General features: G+C 38.6%; 2 pseudogenes; one reads left to right on the top strand and one right to left on the bottom strand.

Annotated features, from left to right (window-relative positions):
• Positions 1-6,273: 6,273 nt before the first annotated feature.
• Positions 6,274-13,490, bottom strand: LOC120869778 (annotated as a pseudogene).
• Positions 8,709-11,133, top strand: LOC120870234 (annotated as a pseudogene).
• Positions 13,491-15,022: the final 1,532 nt, after the last annotated feature.

Here is a 15,022-nt window from a genome sequence, read left to right as displayed (position 1 = left end):
CAGAGTTCTTAACTATTCAGATATGGGCTAAACTAAATTTATCCTTTATAATTTCCTTGAAAAACAAAGATTTTTGCTGCAAATGTAAATAAGACTGCAGGGACACACTTCATCTCTTTTTTAAAAATTGAGGTAAGAGTCACAGAACACAGAATTAAGCATTTTAAAGAACATAATTCAGTGACACGTAATGCATTCACAGAGTTGTATTATCATGACATCTATCTAGTTCCAAACATTTTTATCACCCCAAAGGGAAACACAATACACGTTAAGCAGTCACTCTCCATCCTTCCCTTGCTCTAGGGCCTTGCAACCACTTATCTGCCTTCTGTCTTTAGGTTTACCTATTTTCGATATTTCATATAAATGGAATCATACAAAACGTGACCTTTTCTGTTCGGCTGCTTTCACATAGCAATGTTTTCAAGGTGAATTCATGATGTAGCATGTGTCAATACTTCATTTCTCACGGCTGGGTGATATTCCCCTTATGTGGGTATTAATGTTTTTTAATCAGTTCATCAGTTGACATGTGCGTTGTTTCCAGCTTTGGGGAATTGTAAACAATGCTGTGGTGAACGTGAGTGTATATGGATTCATTTGGATCCAGGCCTACCCCAGTGCAGGTGGATTCTTTACCAGCTGAGCCACAAGGGACATCCAAGAATATTGAAGTGGGTAGCCTATCCCTTCTCCAGGGGATCTTCCCAACCCAGGAATTGAACCAGGGTCTCTTACACTGCAGGCAGATTCTTTACCAGCTGAGCTACCAGGGAAGCCCTACTTATTTGAACACCTATTTTCAGTTCTTTTGGGTCTACACATAGGAGTGGAATTGCTGGGTCATATGGTAATTCTGTTTAACTTTTTGAGGAACTGCCACATTGTTTACACAACCTTTTAAGGGAACTCTGAAACCCTTTTAGAAGCACTGCATTTTACAACCACTAAATATCATACCTAGAGTAACTAAGCCCATTCTTGCCTATAAATTAAAACATGGTCCAGAAATGTTTCTATGTGGGAGATACTCCAGTTAGCAGTTGACTTCAGTTCTTATAATTTATTTAGGTTATTGGTTTATAAAGTAATACATGTTCATTACGGAATTAAAAAAAAAAAAATAGTAGGCAAGAAGAAAACATCATTTGTAACCCACTGTGAACTCTTACGGAGAAGGCAATGGCAACCCACTCCAGTACTCTTGCCTGGAAAATCCCATGGGTGGAGGAGCCTGGTAGGCTGCAGTCCGTGGGGTCGCACAGAGTCAGACACGACTGAAGTGACTTAACAGCAGCAGCAGCAGTGAACTCTTAATACACACTTTTTTTTTTTTTTACAAAAATAGCCTCAGAGTGCTTATCAATAAATCCAGCCTGAAATAGAATATGAAATTAAGTCAAAGAAGAAAAACAACACAGTAAACCTCTGAATGGTAACAATTTCACATCAGAAAGCACCCCTATCTAGTTTTTTCAGTTCAACCCGTTGCTCTAATAACCTGAAGCATGATTGTATGGTTGTGTAGGATAATTCAATTCAGTTCAGTTGCTCAGTCGTGTCCGACTCTTTGCGACCCCATGGACTGCAACACACCAGGCTTCCCTGTCCATCACCAACTCCCAGAGCTTGCTCAAACCCATGTCCATCAAGTCAGTGATGCCATCCAACCACCTCATCTTCTGTCATCCCCTTCTCCTCCTGCCTTCAATCTTTCCCAGCATCAGGGACTTTTCCAATGAGTCAGCTCTTCGCATCAGGTGGCCAAAGTATTGGAGCTTCAGCTTCAACATCAGTCCTTCCAGTGAATATTCAGGACTGATTTCCTTTAGGATGGACTGGTTGGATATCCTTGCAGTCCAAGGTACTCTTAAGAGTCTTCTCCAACACAACAATTCAAAAGCATCAGTTCTTCAGCGCTCAGCTTTCTTTACAGTCCAACTCACATCCATACGTGACTACTGGAAAAACCATAGCTTTGACTAGATGGACCTTTGTTGGCAAAGTAATGTCTCTGCTTTTTAATATGCTGTCTAGGTTGGTCATAGCTTTTCTTCCAAGGAGCAAGAATCTTTTAATTTCATGGCTGCAGTCACCATCTGCAGTGATTTTGGAGCCCAAGAAAATAAAGTCTGTCACTGTTTCCCCACCTATTTGCCATGAAGTGATGGGACCGGATGCCATGATTTTAGGTTTTTGAATGTTGAGTTTTAAGCCAACAATAAGTAGGGTAATTACCTAGTAAATTAACTCTGACTTTGAGTTGCTGAACCTGCATATAGAAGGTGTGGTTTGGGTTTGCTTTTTTTTTTCTTGCTGTTGTTGTTTTTTTAATCTATTTATTGACTTAATATTTATTTTCTCCTTTGGAATTGAGTTGAGAAGCACAGAATTTTGGCAAACTGTCTCTTTCAGATGAAGTCAGAGGTCCTACCTAGAAATAGGCTTTCCTTTCTTTTTTTAAAATCAACATCTAATAAGTATAATTGATGAGTGTATGTGTGTGTATTCTATGTGTAAACATCATCACAATCAAGATAAAGATGGTTCTATCCCCTTCACACTAAAAAATCCCTTTAGAGTTCCACTGTCCCCTCATTATAACCCCTGGAAAGTAGTGGTCTGTTCTCCATGACTCCTTCACTTGGCCTTTTTCCTAAATGTCATAGAAATGGAATCAAAACATACAGAGTCTTTTGAGACTGGCTTCTTTGACTCCACATAATGTCTTTAAGTGGAGAAGGCAGTGGCACCCAATTCCAGTACTCTTGCCTAAATCCTATGGATGGAGGAGCCTGTAGGCTACAGTCCATGAGGTCGCTAAGAGTCGGACACGACTGAGCGACTTCATTTTCACTTTTCACTTTCATACATTGGAGAAGGAAATGGCAACCCACTCCAGTGTTCTTGCCTGGAGAATCCCAGGGACAGAGGAGTCTGGTGGGCTGCCGTCTATGGGGTCTCACAGAGTTGGACACGACTGATGTGACTTAGCAGTAGCAGCAATGTCTTTAAGACTCATTCATATTACTACATATAATAATAATAGTTCATTCCTTTTCATTGCTCAGTTGTATTCATACTCTACTAGCAATATTTATTGCTAAATAGTATCTTAATGCTAAAGAATATGAATATACTCACTTTATTCATCCATTGGAGGATTTGGGGGGTTGCCTTCACGGTTTGGGGATGATTAGAATAAAGCAGATATAAACATTCATGTACAGGTTTTGGGGTGGACATAGAATTCATTTCTCTTAAGAGTGGTATCATACCATATCACATGATAAGTATGTGTTTCACAGGCAAATTGTATTCCTGAGAATCATTTTATATTCCCAGCAATAAATGAGAGTTCCAGTTGCTCCACAGCCTTGCCATCAGTAGATACTGCCAGGCTTTTGTCGCTACTGATGTTTTTTTCATCCTAAGAGCTATATAATAAGATCTCAGTGAAAAGTGAAAGTGAAAGGCACTCACTCATGTCTGACTCTTTGCAACCCCATGGACTATACAGTCCATGGAGTTCTCCAGGCCAGAATACTGGAGTAGGCAGCCTTTCCCTTCTCCAGGGGATCTTCCTAGCCTAGGGATCAAACCCAGGTCTCCTGTATTGCGGGCGGGTTCTTTACCAGCTGAGCCACAAGGGAAACCCAATAGTATCTCAATATGGCTTTAATTTGCATTTTCCTAATGGCTGATCATATTGACATCTTTTCACATGCTTATTTCCTCTAAGGTGAAGTACAAAGATATTTGTCTTTTGCCTTTTTTTTGCCATCTAACAAACTACATATTTCATCTATTTATTTTACTTATTGTTTGTCTCTCCTATTGAAATGTAAATCCCATTAGGGTAGGGATTTTGGTCTGTGCTGTTTTTCCTTTAATTATGATCTAAAATGCATGTGATTTACCCATCAACTGTAACAGTGCTTCATACATTGTAGTTTTCTAACTAATATTTTTTGAATAAATGAACATGTATTGAGGACTTACTATGCATCAGGGACCATTCTAAAAGCATGGTAATATTATCAGAATTTTTGGTTGTTGCCATTTAATTATTTCATCAATAATTTTACTTTTTCTTTACAAGTCTTTAATTATTCAACAAACACACTGAGTGGTTACTAACCTGCCAGTTACTATGCTAGGGCTTGGAAATAAAGTGAAAGCTACCCTCAGGAGACAGGTTAATACTGTAAAATAAAAAGGTACTGTGATAAAGATATGCACAGGAACTGGGCAAAGCACAGTGGAAGGAATATGGAATTCATATTTAAGGGGCAAGGAAAGTTTTCTAAAAGAGCTGATCACTTAAATCAAACTGAAGTGAATAAAGTGGTTACTTGTACTTTTCCTGTAATATTAATATTAAACAGAATTAATTTTAAACCTCAATTAGTTTTGTTCCCACCTACAGTAATGTAAATTATCCAGAAAGCACTATATTTTAAAATGGCATTGAAACCAAACGAAAGGCATTGGTCATCATTTCCTATCAAGATAGGTATCTTTGGGGGCTTTCCTGGTGGTGCAGTGGTTAAGAATCTGCCTTGCAATGCAGGGGACACTGGTTTGATCCCTGTTCCAGGAAGATCCCATATGCTGTCGAGCAGCTAAGCCCATGTGGCATAACTACTTCATCTGTGCTCTAGAGCCCTCAAGCCACAACTATTGAACCCATGCTCCTAAAGCCCAGGCTCCACAACGAGAGAAGCCACCACAACAGGCAGCCCAAGCACCGCAACTAGAGAGTAGCCCCAGCTCACCACAACTAGACAAAGCCAGCACACAGCAATGAAGACCCAGAACAGCCAAAAATAGATACATAAATAAATGATAGGTATGGAGGAGCCTGGCAGGCCACAGTCCATGCAGTAACAGAGAATCAGACATGACTTAGCAACTAAACAACAACTTTTGTTTTAAGGATTATAAGAATTAAACTGTAACAAGATGTTCTCCTCATTTTTAATTGGGTTGTTTGCTTTCCTACTATTGAGTTTTGAGAATTTTTCTAGATACAAGTCCTTTGTTGGGTATATGATTTGAAAATATTTTCCCCCACATCTATAGCTTTCCATCCTCTTGATATCTTTCACAAAGCAAAAGGTTTTCATTTTAATAAAGTCCAATTTGTCCATTTTTTTCTTTTCTGGGTTGTGCTTTTGATATCAAGTCTAAGAAAGCTCCCTGATCCCAAGTCATGAACATTTTCTACTCTATTTTCTTGTGAAAGTTTTATAGTTTTACACTTTACATCTATGATCTCTTTTTCAATGAAGTGTGAGAGTGAGGTCAAGATTTTTTGTCTTTTGATTTTTGTGGCATACTTTTGCATTTGGATGTTCAGTTATTCCAACATCATATGTTGAATAGACTGCCTTTTAACCATTTAACTGCTTTTTTACCTTTGTCAATAATTGACATTTTCTGACTCAGTTGTTTGATATAGACTGATCCATTGGTCTCTGCTTCTATCCCTCCCCCAGCACCACAGCGTCTTGGTTATTCTTCCTTTATAGTAAGTTTTAAAACTGGGTAGACTGATTTCTCCCACTTGATCCTTCTTTTTCAAAATTGTGTTGGCTATTCTGCTCCCTTCCCCTTTCCAAATAAATGTAAGAACCAGCTTGTCTATATCTGCAGAAATCTTATTTTTGATTAGACTTTTGATTGGAATTGTATATATCTATTGATTTTTTTGGAGAAAATTGGCATGTTTAACTAAATTCAATCTTCCAATCCATGAATCCAGTGTATTTCTCCATTTATTTATGTCCTTTGATATCTTTCTTTAGTGTTTATAGTTGTCAGCATTCAGATCCTGAACAAGTTTTGTTAAATTTATATTTAAGTATTTCTCTTTTAAAATTTTTAAATGAAATATATTTTGAATTTTGATTTCTGAATTGTTTAAGCATATAGAAATATAATCATTTTGAGAATTAGCCTTATCTCTTATAGTTGTGCTAACTTCATTTTTTTTAATATTTATTTTTATTTATTTATTTGGCTGCACAGGGTCTTTTGTGGCATGTGGGATCTAGTTCCGCCACCAGGGATCAAACCAAGGGCCTCAGCATTGAGAGCTCAGAGTCTTACCCACTGGACCACCAGGGGAGTCCCTTCATTTGTTAATCTAAGAGTTTTTAGTAAATTACTTGGGATTGTCTATGTAGAAAATCATGTCATCTACAAATACACAATATTCTTTATTTTTTCTGTATCCAAAATGTGTTTATTGGGATGGTTTCCCATTCATCCTGATACAGGGTATTTTAAGTGCTGCTTCCATCCGAAGAAGCATCCTTCTGTAAACCTTGCTTTTCCTCCTATAGGCTGGCAGAGGACAATAGAGCAGCCAAACTATGATTTGTGTATGGCTAAAGATAGCGGTGATTTTATAGCATCCTGGGCATTTTACATCCATGAAATACAAAATCGGGGCTCTGCACCAGGCACTTCTTCTTGTGTTTCCTCTTCTCCACTTCTGGAGAGGATGAAGGTGATCCTTTGTGAAAGTCATGTTCTCACGGGGAGGTCGTCACTGCCGGAAAGGCCATATTTTCTGTCATATGCTTTTGTATGCTTTTTATTGCTACTTTCTTTCTCTGACTTATTGTACGGACTAGGACTTCCTGTATTACATTGAATAGGAGTGATGAGAGGACATCTTTACTTTGTTCCTGATATTAGGGGACAGCATTCAGTATTTCACCATTAAACATTACATTAACTGTAGGTATTTTGTAGAAGGCCTTTATCAAATTAAGGAAATTTCCTTCTATTTCTATCTCGCTGAGAGTTTTTATCATGAATGGATGCTGGGTGACTTCAAATGCTCTTTCTGCATTGTTGGATATACTACTGTCATGTTTCCTCTTTAGTTTTTTAATATGGTGAATTACACTGATTGATTTTTATATTTGGAGCCAGTCATGCATGTCTAGGATAAGTCCCACTTGGTCAAGGAGTACTAGTCTTTTTATATATTGCTAGATTTGATCTTCTAGTTGTTTTGTTGTTGTTGTTGTTGTTGTTGCTGTTTCAAGATTTTTGTGTACTGTTCATGAGGGAGAGTGGTCTATAATTTTCTCTCCTTGTACTGTCTTTGTCTAGTTTTTTTCTTTTTTGGTATCAAGGCAATTCTAGCCTCATAAAATAGGTTGGGATGTGTTCCTTTCCCTTCCCTTCTGTTTGCTGGAAGAGATTGTATAGAAATAGTGCTATTTGTTTTTTTAAAGTTTGATAGAATTTACCAGTGAAGCCATTGGGCCTGGAAGTTTGTTTGTTTTTAAGGTTTTCACCTGTGGATTCTATTTCTTTAATACATATGTTACCTATTTCTTCTTTGGGTGAGTTTTGGAATTTTGTGGCTTTTAAGGAATTGGTCCATTTCATCTAAGTTATTGAATTTATGTGCATAGAGTTGTTTAGAGTACTTTTTTTTCAACACCTCTGAGGTCTTTAATGACATCGGTAATTTGTGTCTTTTCTATTTTTAATTGTTATTAATAGTACTTTTTTCTGAAGAAGGAAATGGGTACTTTTATTTCATTGATCTTTTCGAAGAACCAGCTTTTGATTTTACTGATTTTCTTTATCATTTTTCAGTTTTAGGTGGCTTTTTTCCCTCTGTTTATTATTTCCTTCCTTCCACCTTCATTTGGCTTACTTTGCTTTTCTTGGTTTCTTAAGATGGATGCTTGGTCTGTTGATTTAAGACCTTTCTTCTTTTCTAATATAAGCTAATTTATAATGCTATAAATTTCCCCTTAAGAACTGATTTAACTTCATCCCACAAAATTTTATGTGTTGTACTTCATTTTTGTTCAAAAATATTTTATAAGATGCATGCATCCCAGTGTTCATTGCAGCGTTATTTACAATAGCCAAGACACAGAAACACCTAGATAACCATTGACAAATTAATGAATAAAGAAGATGTGGAATACTCAGTCATAAGAAAGAATGAAATAATGTCATTTGCAGCAACAAGGATGAACCTAGAGATTATCATAATAAGTGAACTAAGTAAGGCAGAGAAGGACAAATATATGGTATTGCTTATATGTGGTATCTTAACAAAAAAAGATAGACATGAACATATTTATAAAACAGAAAGAGACTCACAGACATAGAAGACAAATTTATGGCTACCAAAAGGAAAGGGAGGAGGGATGAATTAGGAGGTTGGCATTAACATACATACACTACTATACATAAAATAGATAACCGACAAGGACCTACTCGATAGCACAGGGAACTATATTCAGTATCCTGTAAACCTATAAGGGAAAAGAATCTGACAAAGAATATAGTTGCTACCTCCCCGAGTCGCCTTCCATTAGACTGCTATTACCTCAGCTTCTCCTTCAGGAAACAGCAAACCTTCCTTTAATTTAGTGACTAAAGAGTTAATATTTGGCCCGATAGGAAGCCTACTGGACTGAGCTCCAGTGCTGTGATTGAAGACTATTCTGATTGGTCAAGGCCAGCACCTACCGGTCATTAAATATTTGAAACATTGTCTGTGCCGGTACCTTATGTTTGTACAGCATTTTTAGCTTATGAAAGATATTTACATATATTATCTTAGTTAAGTTTCATGCCAACTCCAGGCCATCAGTAGGAATTGTTACAGACATCATAAAATATTTTAATTATAAAATTAACACATATGAGTGTGGAAAATGAATTATTATTTGGAGACTCTCTGCTCCGAAAAATTATCACTTACCCAAGGTTAGAGGAGTCGGGGTCTAAATTCCTAAAAGCTTCGAGAACAGTCATATCTTACGTGCTCAGGTTGAGGGAAGACGATTTCACTCAGCACTAGATAGATATCCAAAGGCAATTCCAGGAAGAAGGCACCAAGCTTGTACTGAGGGAAAAGTGGGGTGTGGTTCACAGAGAAGAAGAGCAGGGATATTTTACTAAGGAACAGTGTGAAATGTGGCCCAAAATGTAGTAAAAGACTCTATTTCCATGATCATTTCAGGACACCCACTCTGAAGGGGTTGGAACCAAAATTCTCCAATGCAGAGTCACAAAGAGCACCCAAGGCAAAGCCTACTTTGCTTGCTCAATTCTTGAGTGCCATTGAAGGTGGCAGGAAACTGGCATTCTGAAGCTGCTGAAGCCGAATTACATTTATTGGGTCATTTTTTCTCCGTCATACTCGGGTCCCTCTAGATCGACCAGTTGATGAGAAAGCAAGTGAAGAAGTCTGAAATATTATTCACAGCTCCTCAGCGGCTGTTACCAAGTTCACAGAGGCTTATCCCAGGAGAGAATGATGCTCTAGACCACCACAGTCCTAAAGTTCTTTGCATGTTTGTGTTCCATTTGCAATAGCAATGGGACCAATTTCCTCACATCATACTCCTTAGGTCTTTTAACAGCAGCACTGGGCTATTCCTTAAGATGGCACCAAGTGGCAAGATGGTGGTGCCAGTGTCCAAGAGGTCTCTGATGGCATCCTCAAGGCTGAACTGAACAAGCCTCTCGCTTGGGTACTGGCCAAAGATGACACCTCTGGTGAAGTCTGACTTCAAGCAACCAGGACAGAAATCATTATCTTGGTCCCCTGGACACAGAATGTTATTGGTGAGAAAGGCCAGTGGATTTAGGAATTAACTGCTGTGCTTCAGAAGAGGTTTTGCTTCCCTGGGGGCCATGTAGAACTTTATGGGGGAAAGGCAGACAGGAGAGCTCCATGAGCCATTGCCCCAGCAGAGTCTGCAGCACACACTTCTAGGAGGGCTTGTTGGAGTGTGCTATGGGTCATCATGAAGAGTGGGGCCAAGGCTGCTAGGTTGTAGTGCCGGGGAAACTGAGGACAGAGGGTTAAATCCATGAAGTTATGGATGGACTGATGATCCACAATGGAGACCCTGTTAACTCCTACGCAGACACCAGCTGGCGCCATATGTTGCTCAGACAGGGTGTGCTGGGCATCAAAGTGAAGATCATGCTGCCTTGAGACCCACGTGGTAAGAGGGACCCTTAAGAACCCCTGCCCACCATTACCATCCCCACTCCAAAGAGAAGGGAGGGAAGCCATGGATGCCTGCTGTGCCCACAAGTACCTGCAGCATAACACGGTCATAACATGGTCTCTTCGGCAGCTGGATCTGGAGTCTGGATGTTGTTCTATAATAAAATCTTTTTTCTTTTTTAAAAAAGTAGAGTTGGGGAATTCCCTGTCTGCCCGGTCGTTAGGACTCTACTTTCACTGCCCAGGGGCAGATTCAGTCCATGGTGGAGGAACTAAGATCTCACAAGCTGCATGGTGTGGGGAAAAATAAAGTAGAGTTACCTCCAGGTTTCATGGAGCCTGAATCTTATATTATACAATACAATTTGAGGCCTCTTAAAAAAAGAAAACACAATTACAAACAGAAAATTAGCTATAGAACTTTGGAAAGAACTCTACAAGTGAACGTCCAGGAGCTTTAACTTTATTAGCATCCCAGTGCTTAACAGATCTTATAAAAAGAGGGGAGATTATTCAATTAAATAGCATAGGAATATTTTTCACATCTGCTTAATTTTTAAAATTTGCTAAAAGAAATGGAAACTACCCAAGGAATAGCATAGGAGATTTTATTGTTTTGTTTGTTTGTTTTATGGACCTGTGCTTCCAGGCTGGGTGTTTGTTTTTTTTTTTCCCCAGTACTTTTTAAACAGTTTTATTTAGATAAAATTGACAAACTTGTATTTGAAGTATACAATCTAAGTTTTATAAAAGCATCAGTATAATCAAGATAGTGAATATATTCATCACCCTCAAAAGTTTCCTCATGTACCTCCTCTGTCCAGGCCCTCCTTCTACCCCAGCACTTAGTTTTTCATATATTTTAATCTGCTTTTGTAGTTGTTGAAGGTAGAAGGATAGATTTGCATCCTGTTGTTTTATCTTGTCCAAAAGTAGATGCCTTCAGGCTGTTTTGTTTGGTGTGTTTTATTTTATTTTTGTGTTTGTGTGTGTGTGCTCAGTTGTGTCCAACTCTTTGCAACCCCTTGGACGCTAGCTCACTAGGCTCCAATGTCCATGGGATTTTCCAGGCAAGAATACTGGAGTGGGTTGCAGTTTCCTACTCCCAGGAGATCTTGCCCACCCAGGGATCAAACCTGCATCTCCTGTGCCTCCTATATTGTCAGGTGAATTCTTTACCACTGTACCACCTGGGAAGACTTTATTTTTATTGGAGTATAATTGTTTAACAATGTTGGGTTAGTTTATGATGTACAACAGAGTGATATATGCATCATGATATATAAATGATATCCATATATCCCTTCTCTTTTGGAACTTCTCCCCACTCCCATGCTCTAGGTCATCACAGAGCACCGAATTGAGTTCCCTGTACTATACAGCAGATTCCCAGTAGCTATCTGTTTGCACCCCAGTTGTCACTGCAGCGCTGTTTACAATAGCCAGGACATGGAAACAAGCTAAATGTCCAACAACAGATGAATGGATAAAGCAGATGTGGTGCAGGCTTTTTTAACACAGAGAAAAATATAAACAACCCAAATATAAAGAAGAGACACTCCTTTAGGGTAAGTATGGTTTTGAACAGAGAAACTAGAAGAGCAATAATCCACGACGAACTCCTCAATCTTAATTCAGAGCAAAAGGGGAAGAGAACACATCCAAGAAGAGGTGCATCCAGTCCATATGGGTCTTTCTTTACAAATTCACAGATGCACTTTAGGGATGTAGTCATCAAGGCAGAAATCATGTAAAAGAAGAAAAAGACATTTTCTCCCATACCTGACTTGTCATGAACCCACAGTGAAATTAATTTTGGTTTCAGTTTATGTGTCTTGGGTATCAGCCACTATTATGTGGCTGCATGTGTACTCGTGCCAGAGTGCAGTTGCTGTATGAATTCAGTAAGTGCTCAGTTATTCAGTGTTCACTGAGTACCTGTATATAGCCTGGGGATTTGCAAAGACCCTTGAATCCTTCCTTGCCCTCTGCTTAGGCTCTGGCACATTTATCATCCAAGGCTGGGCCCAAACGCTTCTTCTAGGTTCACTCAACCTAGTAATTTTTTCCTTCCAAAGTACTTGCCAACTGTACTTTTAGTTCTCAGTGAACACTGTTTCCTGAATACCTTGTCTTATGAAATGTTTTTCCAATGTATGTATGAACAAGATCATAAATCTCTTGAAGGCAAGTCTATATCTGTATTACTTCTTAGAAGCTCCGCCCACATCACAGAGCCTAACACAATTTGATATATATTTATTTTACTTTAATATCCTTATTATGTAATTAATACTTGTCCATGATGGAAATGTTCATTATGGAAATGTTAGATGATGCAGACAAGCAAAAAAGATTTAAAAATTAACCATAATTCCAATATTGGAGAGTAACTACTACTGGTATTTTGTATAAGGTGTACACCAAATAAGGTGTATAGAGGAGCTAAAATTTTAATGGAATAAATTGAAATATACACAGCCACAAGGAAGATGGGGCTACAGGGATGCCGTGACGTTTCTCGAGAAGCCAGGAAGATGGTGTGTCACCTGTGACCCAGAGCAGGTAGCATAACTGTGCCTTTAGAGACTTGGCCAAGCATGGGGCCCAGAAAATACTTCTCCCGTCACTTCTTGGAATTCTTATAGCAGGAATAAAGTCCTCTTGCGATAGTATTCAAACGTCAGGAGACATGAGGTCCCCAAACCCGCAACATCATCTGGGAACTTGCTAGAAATGCAAATTCTCAAGGCCCATCCTAGACCTACTGAAGCAGAAACCCTGGGGGTGGACCCAGCAGTGTGTATTTTAACAAGCCTTCCAGGTGATTCTGACCCACAATAAAATTAGAGAACCACAATCACTCACCGGGGGGGGGGGGCGCGCCGAATGTATCTTGTTCATTATTGAGTTCTCTGTCCCAGAAGGTCGGAAAGAATCTGCTAAATCAAGAATACAAACACCCCTAGAGATGCATCACTTGTTAACATTATTTTTATTATAGTATATTTCTCATCAAAATATGTAAAAGATATAATGAGTACCCAGTATATCCAGCACCATCTATAGCAAATTAAATCTTAACAGTTGGCCACATTTCCTTCAGATATTTTTTTGGAAAACAAAAGCATTGCAGATTCAAGTGAGAGCTTTCTGCATGTCCTCTTTCCAATCTCATTCTTCTTTCTCCTTCAGAAATAACCAAGATCATGAATCATTAATCATTCTTGTACATGTTTTATGCTTTAACTGCATATTCATGTATCTGTAAACAATATATGGCACTATTTTGCAGGTTTTTAAACTATTTAAATGGTGTCACACTCTACATACCCTGCAATTAGCTTTTCTGAATTGTTTTTAAGATTTATCACTGTGCAGACCCAAAGCTGTGATTCATCATTGTAATTGCTGTATAATATTCCCTTCTATGAATACCTGATGATATATGAATCTGATCTTCTATTAATGACATTTAAATGTCTCCAGTTGATTTAGTTGTTCACTCTTAAAAGTAATGCTGCCACAAACATATATATCTTCTGGTGCAATCAAATTGTGTTTCTCTAAGGTACAGACCAAAGAGTCGATTTTGTGGGATATAGGAATCAGAGCATTTCTGATCTTAATAGATAAAATCAAATTGCTCCCCAAAGTGGTTGTACCAATTTCAGTACTCTTTTCCAACATTTGATATTGTTGAAGTTTTAGATTTTTGCCAACCTGATGAGTATGAAATAATATTTCATTTTTATTATAAATTTCTCACTACCTTAATTTCTAGCAAGGTTCAGCACCTTTTCATATTCTCATAAGCCATTTGGATTTGAGAGATATACAATTAACACATATTTACATGAAAGATATAAATCCCTAACATCATCTGTACTTTTTTAAAAAATTAATTTTTGGCTGCACTGGGTCTTAGTTGCTTCTTGCAGGCTTTCTCTAGTTGTGGCGAGCAGGGGCTATTCTCTGTTGCAGTGCGCGCGCTTCTCTTTGCAGTGAGTTCTCTTATTGCAGAGGACGAGCTCTAGGGCCCAGGGTCTTCCGTAGCTGTAGCACGTGAGCTCAGTAATTGTGGCACTTGGGCTCAGTTGCCCGGTGGCATGTAGGATCTTCCCAGACTAGGGATTAAACCCATGTCCCCTACCTTGGCAGACAGATTCTTAACCACAAGGGAAGTCCTCATCTATACTTCTGAAAGAGTAGACTAGCTTGAAAGGGAAGAGAAAGTGGAAAATCCCTGCCAGACGGGAGAAGATGGAGTGAGAAGGTAGAGGTATCATTTGCCATCCTTAAGGTCCTTTCCAGGGCTGGTTCTGGCTAATTGTCACATCAGCTGTATTTCCTTCCCCCTAGAGCTGGAGTCCCTAGGAGAGGCTGAGGGAAAGTGGAGTTGCAGTTATCCTCTTCATTGAGGAAGGACTTTTCTGGTCCTGAGTTTTTTCAGCCTTCTTGGACTCAAGACTAGTTAACCCAGTGATTGTCAATGAAAGAAGAAAACCCCTAGTCAGATGTGTTGTGGAAATCTGGGGGGATTTTTTTATTATCACAATGATTAGGGGACTGGTATTACTGGCATTTGTAGATTAGGACCAGGGGTGCTATACCTCCTTCCACATATGACACAGTCCCACCCAACAAACAATTTCCATGGACACTCCAAACCACTTTCAAAAGCCCATTTATATGGGTGGAAAGCCTGTTCCAATGATCAAACCTAGCACCTAACTCTGTTTTCCACATAATCACAAAGTGTACTGTCATGGGTTTACACTGATTTTTCCAGGAATGTAGACTACAGTTTAAACTGAGAGAAGATTCTAACTTTGTTTTATTCAGCATCTGACAACTTTATTATATTTTGTATTATAGTTAAGCCTACGCATTTTATATAGCTTTATGATAAACAGCTCTTCTTTTCTTTCTCCTTTATATGTGGGCATTATAATTATTTAAAACTTCTCAGTGTAGAATGATATTACCTATGAATTTCATTTTGGT

The sequence above is a fragment of the Oryx dammah genome, unplaced genomic scaffold (assembly GCF_014754425.2).
Source record: "Oryx dammah isolate SB20612 unplaced genomic scaffold, SCBI_Odam_1.1 HiC_scaffold_11, whole genome shotgun sequence".
Taxonomy (NCBI): domain Eukaryota; kingdom Metazoa; phylum Chordata; class Mammalia; order Artiodactyla; family Bovidae; genus Oryx; species Oryx dammah.
This window is presented reverse-complemented; position numbering and strand designations above follow the sequence as displayed.